The sequence below is a fragment of the Lithobates pipiens genome, unplaced genomic scaffold, assembly GCF_037356315.1.
Source record: "Lithobates pipiens isolate NorthernLeopardFrog02 unplaced genomic scaffold, aLitPip1_a1.2 Scaffold_1, whole genome shotgun sequence".
In the NCBI taxonomy this organism is placed as follows: Eukaryota; Metazoa; Chordata; class Amphibia; order Anura; family Ranidae; genus Lithobates; species Lithobates pipiens.
In genome coordinates this window covers 43,949,253-43,963,124 of record NW_027507685.1, presented here as the reverse complement: position 1 = coordinate 43,963,124, position 13,872 = coordinate 43,949,253, and the positions used below count along the sequence as shown (strand labels likewise).

The 13,872-nt window shown below is 39.2% G+C and overlaps 1 protein-coding gene across 1 annotated transcript in view; it reads left to right on the top strand.

Moving 5' to 3' along the window:
• Nucleotides 1-13,872, top strand: part of LOC143993019 (pinopsin-like) — a 91,088-nt gene that overhangs the window by 60,012 nt on the left and 17,204 nt on the right. The gene's annotated exons all lie outside the window — the stretch shown is intronic.

The following is a 13,872-nucleotide window of genomic DNA, read 5'->3' as shown; positions in this document are numbered from 1 at the left end:
GATGGGTACGAGGAGAGGGAGGGAAAAATTTTTAAGAATAGTTATAGTTAAGCATTTCTTCCACTTTAATTTATGGGGAAAATTCAGTTTCACAGTGCAGCTTCCCTCGCAAAGTCAACAGTCTTATTTGCCTTTAGTAAATCAATCCCAGTGGGTTTAAAAAAAAAGTACACTACACCATGACAAATGAATGACATTCATATGTTATATAACAATCCGTGATCCTGGTTGCCTGGAAGCTATGGAACCTTCAGTTTGATTTTTAACCAGAGTTCTTGACAGCGTAGAGTTTCTGTATTTCCCTCTTCATGTTCTTTTTATTTATACATTTGTTTTCCTCCTTTAAATCACATATATACAGGCTACTTACAGAGGACTTGAAGGGGTTGATTTACTAAAACTGGCTAGGGCCAAAATCCGGTGCAGCTGTGTATGGTAGCCAATCAGCTTTTACCTTAAAGTGGAAGTAAACTCCCCTATCATTTTCAGCCAAGGAAGCTGCCATCTTTGCCTCTGTTTAATCTTCAACTGCTATGGTGCTGCACATGTGATTCGTTATGACACCAGCCATTGGATGGTTTGATAGTTTGGCTGCGAGCACAGCCAATGTGCAGGTAAGCATTCCCGGCATGCCTTTTTTTTAACTGTTTAAATCGATGGGTTTACTTCCACTTTAAGCTTGTTCAGTTAGGCTTTGAAGGAAAAAAAAAATAAGGGAAGCTGATTGGTTTCTGTGAAGAGTTGCACCAGATTTCGCACTCTCCAGTTTTAGTAACATAAACTATTTTACAATCTTATTGGCCTGTCAGTAATCAAATATATAAAACACTCTTCACCTCAATTTCAAGCGTTTGTGCAAGTATTGACTATTTTTCACAAAGCTACTTTAATAATAAAGTATCATTGCAGTATAAAATATGTGCTGTATTTAAAGTATCTAGTTGTAGCAACTAACGGAGATAGAAAATATAGTTTGTAGCAATGTAGATTTTGCTCACAGGCCGCTCTTAGAGTCTTTGAGTAACTTCTAGTAAATAGGAACATAACTGGTGTCTGAAATTCCCTAGGCACCACATAAGTAAAAGGAGTAGAGGATGGGATTTTAAAGGTGCCACACACAGTAAATGTATAAAAAATCAAATTTTTATTATAAACATTAAAATTTAATTATTTTTGATAAAATATTGTAATAGTGTCATGAAATATGCATACAGTACTGATGCAATGTATTTATCTCTACATGTTTCGGCAAACTATGACTTCTTCAGGAGACTTTATGTATTCTGCATAACAGTTCACTAGAAATTCAGAAAACAATATGTTAGTGCATCCAGAAAACAAAAAATATACAATGAATACATATAGGTGGGTTACACCCTACTACTACTACAGTGTTTAACATCAATAAGTGCAAATCTTCCTAGGCCAGTGATGGTGAACCTTGGCACTCCAGATGTTTTGGAACTACATTTCCCATGATGCTCATGCACTCTGCAGTGTAGCCGAGCATCATGGGAAATGTAGTTTCAAAACACCTGGGGTGCCTAGGTTCGCTATCACTGTCCTAGGCAATCTGGGGGACTCCCTCACCTGAATTTAGGCAAAAAAAGATTCCTGCTAAATGTCCAGCATCATCTGAGTATAGCAAGAAGATATCAGGTAGACTGGACTAGCGCCACCTTACTGCGTTTCTTGGATGTATTTGTGATCACAACCCTTATCTCGCCTGTATATCATCATTGATGTAAGTGTTGTACCTTTTACAATAAAACCCATAATTAATGGTTTTACACTATGTGGCAGTCTTTTTCTTTTATGAATGGTGGAGTCCATGATTGGGTCCGGTGACAAGGTTGAATGGAAGCTGACCTTACATGTTGTTTCCTGAGAGTGACCACATTCTCAGTCCCATGCCTGTTTGACTCGGTGCCACTGGCCCGGTGATTTCTTGCTGGATGGTGGCCTATCCTTCAGAGGTCGAATATATCTTAAATTTCAACATTGTTTTTTACCTAAACACTTGTGATTTAATTTCACCTGTTTGGACAGTTTTTTTCCCTAATGGGTTATTTATTCACAATGCCATTTCACATATATGGACTTTTTAGTGATTTCAATCTATGAATTCTATTTATATAAATTTATTGCTGTTTGCACCTAGCAATTTATTTTATTTTGCACAGTCTATGTATTATACTTATTGTTTGCATACCTGTGCACTTTTTCTATATATACACATAATATGGATTAGCGCTGTACTTAATATTCCCATTATCCACTCAATTTGTCTGATTGTAGTGTTTGCAGCTTTTCTTGAGTAGCGCAGTGCACATTTTGACATTAAGAAGATATCAGCAATCACAGGGGAGAATATAGACCCAAAATGAGCCTGCCTATGGAGGATAGGGAGTAAGAGCAATTAATCAGTATAAGCAGATAATTATAGCCAAACAGCCAGGAAAAGAGGCTATACCTACCACTGACAGAGATCCAAAAGATCCAAAAGGGCCCATAAAGATGGACTATATGGAGTCACAGAGATCCACATTATCGTGTCAATAGCGGAGTTCATTCAGCTGCATAACAAATACATAGCATCAGCAGCAATTGGTCTTCAAACAACGCTTGAACTGAAATAACAAAAAATTACAACTTAGATATAATTCCCATAGCAGGTGCTTATGCCAGCAAACAGGGACCAGGGATCTTGCCACTACAATTGCGAACAAATTAGGTAAATATACTTCTCCCAAAGCAAGGCTGCAGCATGATTTGGGGTTATTTTATATCCCCCATCTGTTTTCTGAATTTCTAGTGAACTGTTATGCAGTATTCACAAAGCGAACGCCATAGTTTGGCAAAACATGTAGAGATGAATACGTTGCATCAGTACTGTATGTATATTTCATGACACTATTATGATGTTTTATCAAAAATAATGACATTTTAATGTTTATAATACAAATTTGATATTCTACATTTCCTGTGTGTGGCACCTTTAAAATCCCATCCTATACTCCTTTTACTTATTTTAAATTCTAGTAAAGCTTCACAGCACCAAAACTCAGCCATACTTATGGGACACATACAGTATGCACAATGTAATGGTGATATTTAGGCAGAGACAGCCAATCGGACACTTTGTGACAGTTTTTCTTAAAGTTGCAAGTTTGTTCCAGTTTAAAGCAGTAATAAACCCAAAAGCAAACATTTTTTATACACTAATGTTAGTAAAATGTCCATAGGCACTTCAATAAGTACCTCTGAATACTAAAGCAGTGCTACTGTCATTACTTAATTATGACTAGCTTTGATATGACATTGGAATATGATCAAAGTGAATGACAAATGGTGATAAAAAGTCCAGAAAGACACAGGTGACGATCCTAATGTGATATTGTAGATGTGCACTTCACACCAAAATCCTAAAGCCGTGCGTCACACTCCCCTTAGGGGTTCTCACTCACCAGAAAGCAAAACATATCAAGCCTTAAAATGTTTCAGGTAACCGTCATCCACATCATGGAGGGGGTCAGAGTTGTACAGCATCTCCCATAGGTACTCGGATAAAGAAAAAAGCTCCAGATAGCGTAATTCCGTTTTATCCTGTATTAAACTCAATGGCACACTCCATAAAATATGACAGTAAGATGGTTCTTATGTCATCAAAAACCAGCAGCGTAATTCGCAGCACAGGATCGACACGAGGCTTACAAACTTAAGGAAGACAGTGTCCACCGCTTACTTCCAGTTGTCTCTTCCTGCCGTGGAATGCAAATGTTACTTATAGGTACATCCCCCATGGACATCCACATGTGAAAAAATATTCCAATCGGTGCACACAAATGGGCACTGACTGGCACCTTTGTGGCACATTAGAAAACAGGGATGCCAAGCAATGCCACCCATCAGTGTCATCAGTGCCACCCATCAGTGTCCATCAGTGCCACCTATCAGTGCCCATCCATGCCCATCAGTGCCCATCTGTGTCACCTATCAGTGCCACCCAGCATTACCCATCAGTACCACCCATAAGTACCCATCACTGCCATCTACGAGTGCCCATCAGTGCCACCTATGAGTGCCCATCAGTGCCGCATACCAGTGCCACCTATCCGTGCCCATCAGTGCCACCTATCAGTCAGTGCCACCTATCAGTGCACATCGGTGCCACCTCATGCCCAGCAGTGCTACCTTATCAGTGCCCATCAATGAGGAAGAAAAATTACTTATTTACAAAAAATGTAACAGAAACAAAGAAAAACTTGTTTTTTTTTCTAAATTTTTTTTTTATTATTTGTTGCACAAAAAATAAAAATCGCAGAGGTGATCAAATACCACAAAAAGAAAGATCTATTTGTGGGAACAGAATTATAAAAAATTTGTTTGGGTGCAGTGTAACATGACCGCGCAATTGTCATTCAAATTGCAACAGCGCTGAAAGCTGAAAATTGGCTTGGGCAGGAAGGTTTCTAAGTGCCTGGTATTGAAGTGGTTAAAGATTATTCTGCCAATTTAAAAAAAAAGTCAACCATAATATAAAAGTTTCAATAGTTGCTAATAAAGCAATTTTTATATTTAACTCCACATTTAACCCTTTAGGGGCGAGTCTGTCAATTTAAAAAATCCAGTGATTTTTCACATTTGGAGAATTCCCTAACCATATTAGAGCCTCTCCATGCTGGTTTTACATGGTCTACACCCTAAAATTTCAGGCCTGAAGGATCCAGATTATGGTGGAGTTTAAAATGTAGCGACACATTATGGTGTTTGAACCCCAATTTTATGTTCTGTATGTGTTCTGCAATGCGGACCTTCAGCGGTCTTTTTGTGCGGCTCACATACATCAGCCTACAAGGGCACTCCAAAACATACACTACGTGTTTTATGTTACATGTGATGAATTTCTTCATTGTAAATTCTTTGTTATTGGAGGTTGACGTGAAACTGTCTACTCCTCTCATGGGTACAGAGACTTCTCAGCATGCGAAAAAGCAGCCTATATTGCAGCTTACCAATTCTTAGATATGACAATTGAATTAGTTTTATCTTTTTAGGCTTTCTTTCATTTATTTTCACCTGGTGATCCTGCCAGTCTGTTGATTATTCAAGAGAACAAGCTGTCCTGTAGATAGAGCAGTTAGAGCGCTGAGCAAAACAATTTAACATCGACAGGGGTGCTTAAAATGGTAAGGTTGTATTTATGTAAAACATTTATACTGAAAAGAAAAAAATATGTTGCCGTAACTGCAAATAAAATGTTTTTTTTGTGTGTGTGTGTAAAATCTAAATCTGCTAGTACTTATAATGTAAACGTTAGCGCAAATGTTTAACAAAAATGAAAACAGCGCACTGAAATTGACCAATGGTTAGTAGCAAATGATGTAGGAAATTATTTTCCAAGAAGAGGTTAAAAATCAATAAGGGATGCTGATTGCTCCAGTTCTAGTAAATCTCCCTCACAGATTCTTTTCAAATGCACGTACAGACTGGGGAGCCTAAAAAGGGCCCCAGAGACACAGCAGGTGACCAGCACACCGAAGAGAAATGCTCGCTCTCCATCCCGCGGCAGAGGATGAAACCTGCTGAACCAGCAGTCTACAACATTGAAGTCCCCCAACCAACAGTGAGAGTGCTGATGTGATGTGGAGAATATTCACCTCCCAGGCCCACCCATCCCCCCATCCCCTTCCCCTGAGTTGTCTGTATAATAGGCTTCCTTTGTTCATCATTTTGATTTGATAAAGAAGCTTTTGCTTTAAAATGCGTTATCAATCAAGTTGTTTTTTTTGGATCCTCTCAGCCACCATCTACACCATGGTCCCCTTGACATCACATCCGCCTGAGTGGTGACATCACTTCCAGTCGTGGACATCGTGGCCTTAGAGAGTAACCATACTGTTGGTTACCTGTCGGTTACCCTGCGGACAGTGTCTGCATACTTGGAGCTCACTCGGGGACCACCGAGCAGCAATCTTCAACCACACCGTGTTCTCCACATCCCACAAGGAGATATTACCCCAAGTCCAGTAAGAAAGTATTTTATATATTGTTATACACTTGTAACTATTAAAGATTTACTTTTATTCTTCAATATTGGACAGCATTGACATTGTTTTTAACCTCTTCTTGGACAAGATTTTCCTACATCATTGGCTGCTAACTATTGCTCAATTTCAGTGCTCTGTTTTCATTTTTGTTCTTGGTTTGTATTACTTTACTTACACTTTCAGGAGGTTTATACAGCTGCATCTGATACTCATTGGTCAACCAGGCTCTTTAGAGCCGTACTGTGTTTTTTTACAAATGTTTACATGCATAAAGCGTAACATGGGGTCCAGACGCAGGACCTCAGATGACAAGGGAAGAGGGATTGCTGTGCCCATATGTATTTGCATAAAGTTAACCTAACTACTTAAGGGCTGCTCTTTAGCAATTTTACTGCTGCAGGATGGCACCTCTGCACCGTATCACGTATATATACGTGATATGGCTCTTACAGGTAGGGGACACACACAACGGGAGCCCAGCAGTGGGTATCGCAGACTCGATGTCCACCAGCACCTGCCAGTCCTCCAGCAGAGAAGCAGAACAGGGGTCTGCCTATGTAAACAAGGCAGATCACCTTTCTGTCAGTAGGGAAGGCATGGCCCCCTTGTTCCTGCAAAGTAGGGACATGGATCCATGTAAAAATCACCTCCCACAGTACACAAACACACTAGCAAGGCACACCATTAACCCTTTGATCTCCCCTGATGTTAACCCCTTCCCAGCCAGTGTCATTAGTACAGTGACGGTTCCTTTTATCTTTAGCACTGATTAGTGTCACTGGTACCCAAAAAGTGTCAAAAATGTCAGTGTCCGAATGTCTGTCGCAATAATGCAGTCCTGCTAGGAGTCGCTGATCTCCACCATTATTAGTAAAAAATAAAATATCCCATAGTTTATAGACGTTATGACTTTTGCACAAACCAATCAGTATACTCTTATTGGAATTTGTTTTTTTTACCACAAATATGTAGCAGAATACATATTGGCCTAAATTTATGTATATATCAATCTTAGTTTATTGAAAAGTTATTAGACACATAACATATATACATATATTAGGGGTATTGTCACACCACCAAAACATCTTACAAATGCATTATACAAACTAACATAAAAAACAACAAAAGATACCCACAGAAGGGCAAGAAAAAACAAAAAAAAAAAAGAAGAAAAAGGGGGGGGGGGGGACATGGCAAAAAAAAAGTATATTTCTATTTTTTTGACATATACTGTATACATCCTATATTGTGGCCTTATTAAATCACACTTACGTTCTATTCTAATACCGATTAACCCTCTAGTTTCTTGTAGATTCCCTAAATGCCCTCCAGGGGGCCCATATCTACTGACATTTTTTTAGGTGTGTCTGGTTTATATGCCTCCATATTCTCAATATGGTCCATTTCCACTACCCATTCATTCACTGAAGGGGAATGTGTTGATCGCCAGTGGAGCGGAATAACCAATCTTGCAGCTATCACCCAATGTCTAAGCAAACCCTTTTTGATATTTTTATAGCATGGTAGAATGGACAACAGGGTAATTTGTGGTGTATTGGAGATGACCTCCCCCGTAACTATAGTATACAACTCCATGATACTGTCCCAGAATTTACAAATTTGAGGGCATTCCCACCAAATGTGTAACAACGAGCCCTTGGCGATGTGGCATTACCAACAATTATCCAATGCATCTGGAAAGATATGCTGTAATGAAGTTGGGCATAGATACCAACGAGAAACCAGCTTATAGCTTGTCTCTTGGGCTTTAGTTGCCAATGACAATGTGTGAGGATAAAAGACTTATCCCACTCTGCTCTGATTACATCATTTAGATCCATATAGATTTAGAATCTTATTGCTGACAAAAAAGTTTTTTTGGTCTAGTGCTTTGCACCAAGATGGACTCAAAGAGATGTTAAAGAATTTGTTTCAAGGAATAGAGGACAAAAAAGATAATAATTGCTGATATTCCATCCATTGCCTAAATGAAGGCTGTTGTGTAAGCATTACGTTTATTAGGTGTGGGCGTTTGCCTTGACAAAGAATTTGATTTACTCTTCAGCGGGACCCCTTATTCCACATAAGAAAAGTGTCTGGTCTACTGCAGGTAGAAATTGTGGGTTGCCAAATAAAGGTGTCATTGGTCTTATTTGTGAAGAGAGCCCTAGACGCAAAATCATTTTGTGCCAAATGCTCAATAAATGGGACGTAAGAAAGGGTAGGGAAGAGGACATATCTCGATGAGTTCCCAGATAAGATTGATCTATCCAAGGGAGCGACTGGAGGTCAAACTGGATTAACCCTTGTTTTATTGATGCCCATTGTTTAGTATCCGAGTGATGGAACCAATTCACTTGTCTGGTAAGGCTTACCTCAACATAATAGTAATAAAAGGTGCACCCGCTCTTCCTTTCTTTGTAGGTAATATTAACATTTTCCAGTTTAATCTAGATCTCTTGTTCCCCCAGATGAACTTGACAAAGGCAGATTGTAAAATAGAAAAGAAGGTTCTAGGGATAGAAACAGGAATAGTTTGAAAAAGATACAGAAAACGTGGTATTATGTCCATTTTCAATATGTTGATCCTCCCGAACTAGGAATATAAATTTGTGTCTTTTTTTTGATCTAGTAGAGTATGTTGTATATGAGGGATATAATTAGCTGGATATATATTGGTCTAATCTGTGGGTATATTAATTCCTAGATATTTCAATGTAGAGAAGCAAAATTTAAACAAGAAATTATTCTTCACCATCGTCACTTGGTGTGATGAAAGTGACACATTAAGAATTTCCAATTTTGAAACATTTACTTTAAAATTACTCAGGACTCCAAATCGCTTAAATTCAGATAGAATATAAGGCATAGAGATATGAGGATTAGTAACATAGAGTAACAGATCGTCAGCAAACCGGGAGAGTTTTATTTACTGCCGATCCAGCCCTATGCCAGTGATAGAGGGGTTCTGTCTGATTGCTATTTTTAAATGTTCCATCACTATGACATAAAACAAGGGAGATATAGGGCATCCATGGCGGGTACCATTTTGTATGGGAAAACTTGCAGTTAATGATCCATTGATCCTTATTCTTGCCTTTGGTTTAGTATATAGCGCCAAGATCTTATTAAGTAGATTTTGGCCCATCTCTATTTGCCTTAAAGAGGAATACAGAAAAGGCCACCCAACCCTATCGAAAGTCTTCTCTGCGTCAATCAAGAGAAGGCATGCTGGTATTTTAGCTGTTTGTGCTTGGTCCATGAGTAAAAGTCTTTTTATTGTGTTATCGCGTGTTTCTCTTCCTTGGACAAATACAGTCTGGTCTTTATGTACCAGGCTAGGAATAGTAGATTGGCACCGTAACGTAATTAATTTAGCGTATATTTTTATATCTACTCCAATTAAGGATATTGGGCGATAACTAGAGCATAATGTTAAATATTTACCTTGTTTGAGAATCAAGGTAATATAAGCTTCCAATGTTTGGGTCGGAAATTAGTTTGAGGAAGAGATGGAGTTGAATACCCATAGCATAAATGGAGACAAATAGTCTTTATATGTTTTGTAAAATTTTGGAGTAAATCCATCACGACCAGGGCCCTTACCTGATGGAATATCTGTGATTACGCCTAGTAATTCTTCCATTGAAAAGGGGCAATCTAATGATTTCCTATGATCATCTAATGTCGGAATAGCAGTTTCCTGAACATAATCATCAATGCTACAAGCATCAGACTCCATGTCTTCCATAAAAGGTGGTTGAGCCAGATTATAAAGAGCTGAGAAGTATTCTCTAAATGTTCGTTGGAGAATTTGCGGGTCTGAGGTAGTCTCTACGAGGACGTCTTTAATACTGGGTATAAAAGTCTAAGGAGAACAGGGATGTAATGTATGTGCTAATTGTCTCCCACATTTATTTCCATATCTATAGTTACTTAAGGCACATTTATCTTGATATGAACTATGAGATTTTTCCATAAGCTGCAAAAAAGATGTCCTAGTAGTGGTGATTTTATATAGTATTTCTGTAGACTGTGAAGCTTTGTGTAGAGTGTCTAATGAATAGCGCTTTGATAAAGTATTTTGAATGGCCATAGATCTTTCTTTTGTTAAGACGAGAACCATGTTGAATAAACGACCCTTGTAGTACTGCTTTAAGAGCTTGCCACTTTATTGGTAATGCAGACTGGTCCTCTTCATGATCAAGGGCAAAATGATTAATTGCCTCTACAATTGCCTTGTTGGAAAGTGTATCATTCAAACACCAGGTCCAACTTGTGCCTCGGGGGGATATATTGATAAAAATACCAGGGAATAGTCAGACCAAAACATTTCCACTCCAGAACCTTCGGGCCCAATAGAAAATAATCTATTCTACTATCAGATTTATGTGCTGATGAAAAATATGTATAATTACGATCTTTATGATATAAAATCCTCCATAAATCAAGTAGTCTGTGATCAAACAGTTGTTTTTTAAGGCCCTCAGTCGAGAGTGAGAAATATTGGAACGCTGAGCAGAAGTGTCTAATTGTGGCTCTAAGACTAGATTGAGATCTCCTCCTACAAGAATGACGCCTTCAGCAAAATCTGCTAGAAGACGAAGATAACGAGAAATTGTCATTGTTTGATAGTGGTTAGGAATATAAAAATTTGCAATTGTGAAAAGTTCATCCCACAACCAGAATTTGAGTAGAAATAGCTACCATTGATATCGGCTATATGTTCCAGGTGCTGTGTCAGTAAATTTTTATGAAAAGCGATGGTGACCCCCCCTGGCCTTCGAACCGGACATAGTACTATGAAACCACTGGGAATAGTGTTTATTAGAGCATACAGGAATGCCCTCAGTGCAAAAATTTGTCTCCTGGAGGAGTATAATGTCTGCATTCGCTTTATGCAAGCTATATAGGATCTGTCCTCTTTTTGACTCGTTTTTCAAACCTTTGACATTATAGGTACAGAGTTTCAATGACGATGCTGGGGAAGACCTTTTCGCCATCTCGGGGAAAGCAAAAAAATAAATTTTTAAAAGAGAGGATCCCTCTCTCAGGGCCCTGGGCTATTCAGGGACCACGGGTAAGGCTAAACAAGGAGGGGGGGGGGGGGAGGAATTATGAAGAAATTAGATTTTTTACATTTTTTTTTATTAAATAGGTTTTTTATCAGAAAAGTTTGTAGTACAAAATTGTAGTTTTTTTGTTTATAGTGCAAACAATAAAAAATGCAGAGGTGATCAAATACCACAATATTAGAGGGATTTCTGGTCATTCACTGTTCTGTTTAGCACTCAATAAAAAGACAGGTAATGAGAGGAAATCTCTCAAATGGGGACATAAACAACAATAAAAAGCAGTTGACTAGTGTTGAGCTTCGGAAAAAAAGTCTGACGTTTCATCTGTCCATGGACTTTTAGTGAAATGAGTCTAGTACAACCACTGTGCTCTGTCTCCTAAAGCCGTGTTCACATATGTGCGGCCGCAGGTTCGTGCTTGGGGTCCAGTGCATGTCTGTTCACTGGTTCAGGTGCTAATCAGGTCAGAATTTTTGCCAAAAACGCACAGGACTCTTTTTCAAACCGAACCGTGGCCACCCCGGACATGTGTGAACCGTTTTCATTGACAAACCCACATGCAATTTGCATATGTGTAAACCTAGCCTAAAGAACTGCTTTATGTATGCATGATGGAAAACGATCGGTTTCATGTAAACAGCAAAAAACAAAAAGCCTCTAAAAGCCTAGCTCTGGGGCCATTTTGTCCATTAAACAGAAGAACCTAAACTGTAAAAGTGACATTTGAATGTATTTTAAATATAGCAATTGTGTCACACAGCAAGCAAAATGTGCTCAAGCATCTTAATGTCTTAAGTGACTGGCACATGAACACTTGTGCATAACCATTGGGTATCCGCACAAACTCAGGGAAATGTGTTCAGGACGTAAGAAAAGCCATGACACATTTCTCCTGTTACATATGTATCTTTGACATTTTCTTCTGGGGATGTTTCATTTCTAAGATGTGTTTTGAAATAAGTACATAGAATGGAAAGCTTTATTTCCGTTCTTTAAATAACAACTCAAAGCAGTGAAATCTGCTCCATCTTTATCAGTTACCTTTTCATCACCGCGTTCATTACTGGCACTATTACATTTCAGGGTGAACCACACAACACATGCTCCACGTCCAGTTATCACAGGAAATCATCATAAAAACATACATTCTCTAAATTGAAAGTCTGGGGTCCAATGTCATATAGCAAGCCAATGATCTTGATAATTTGTGGAGGAGTTTTTATTTAGCAGCACACGTTAAGGTGTTTCTTTACATAGAATTGAAAACATATAAACATGGCCTTTACTGACTTCAGCTACAACTTTTATTTCCTGAACTAACAATTTTCAATAGTGTTTAACTGATTATGAAAGAGACCTATGTTCAGATTTACAGACCCCACTATATTTCATTTTTCATCTTTTGTGAAAAATTGATTTGCTGTGTAGCATCTTCAAGATGTAGACCTATATATGATCTGCTGGATGGATGGATCTACAATCACCATCCAAATGCCATACTTGTCTTTTAACCCCTTGCCGACCACACTATAGCCGAATGACAGCTGCAGCTCCGTCGAATAAGTCTGGGAGGGCGTACAATGACGTCCTCCCAGAATCCCACTCTCGCACCCCCCCTGGGGTGCGCACCTGGGAACATCTGTGACCGCTGGGTTCTCTCACTGATCACAGTAAACGGGCACCGGAAGCGGCCGTTTACCACGTTAACGGAGCGATCTCTAGTAAACAAACTGGCATCACATCCAGTTCCTCTCTCCCCTCCCCGTACCTATTGGTACAGTTCGAGGGGATAGATTGGTGGCAGCAGCGCTGTGGGCTGGACAAAGACACTGTAAGTGAGTTGAAAGCACAAAACTGACATCCAGCAATGTACTCAGGCACAGAATGGCATTAAAGCCATATTAATTCCAGAAAAAAAATTGTTTAATAGATTGCAGTTTACCAATTGTTAAATGTGGTAGCTACATTCGTTTTTATTTTTAGGTTCTTCCTTTATTAAAACCTGATGCTTCGGTCACTAACACACTTCCTGTTTTATATCTGTGGATGAACGGTAGAGTCACCCTTGGACAGCAGCATTGTTAGATGTACTAGTGGATTTAAATAAATGACTAACAAATTAAAGCTTAACTCCAGCTAACGCTTTCTAAGAAGTTACAGAATTTTAGTTTTTTTAATTTTGGGATAAAGGATTTACATAAATGGATTGGATCATTGTAAGCACCCCTTTCAGTATTAAATGGTTTGGCTCAACCCTGAAACTTTCACTTTTGCTGCACAGCTTGGTCTGTTAAAGGAGGTGGAAAAATAACAGGATCAACAGGTAAAAATTAAGTTACGGGGAGCTTCAGAAAAATGAAGACTGCTTGGTTAACACTAGCTACAAACTGCTTCATATATGTCATTTTTGTATTTAGCATTTAGTACCACTTTAACCACTTGCCGACCAGCGCACGACAATGTACGTCGACAGAATGGCACGGGCAGGCAAATGGGCGTACATGTATGTCCCTTTAAATTTGCCGCCCTGCCATCGGGAGCGCGCCGCGCCGGCGCGCTCCCGCGTTGGTCGGGACCCCCGTGAGTCCGGTCGCGGGACCTGCGGACTCGATCGCCGTGGGCATCCCTGCGATTGTCTCACGGAGCGGCCGAATGGAGAAGTGCCGTTGTAAACAACATTTCTCCATTCTGCCTAGCAACTAGTGACGCTGATCTCTGCTCCATGTGATTGGAGCAGAGATCAGTGT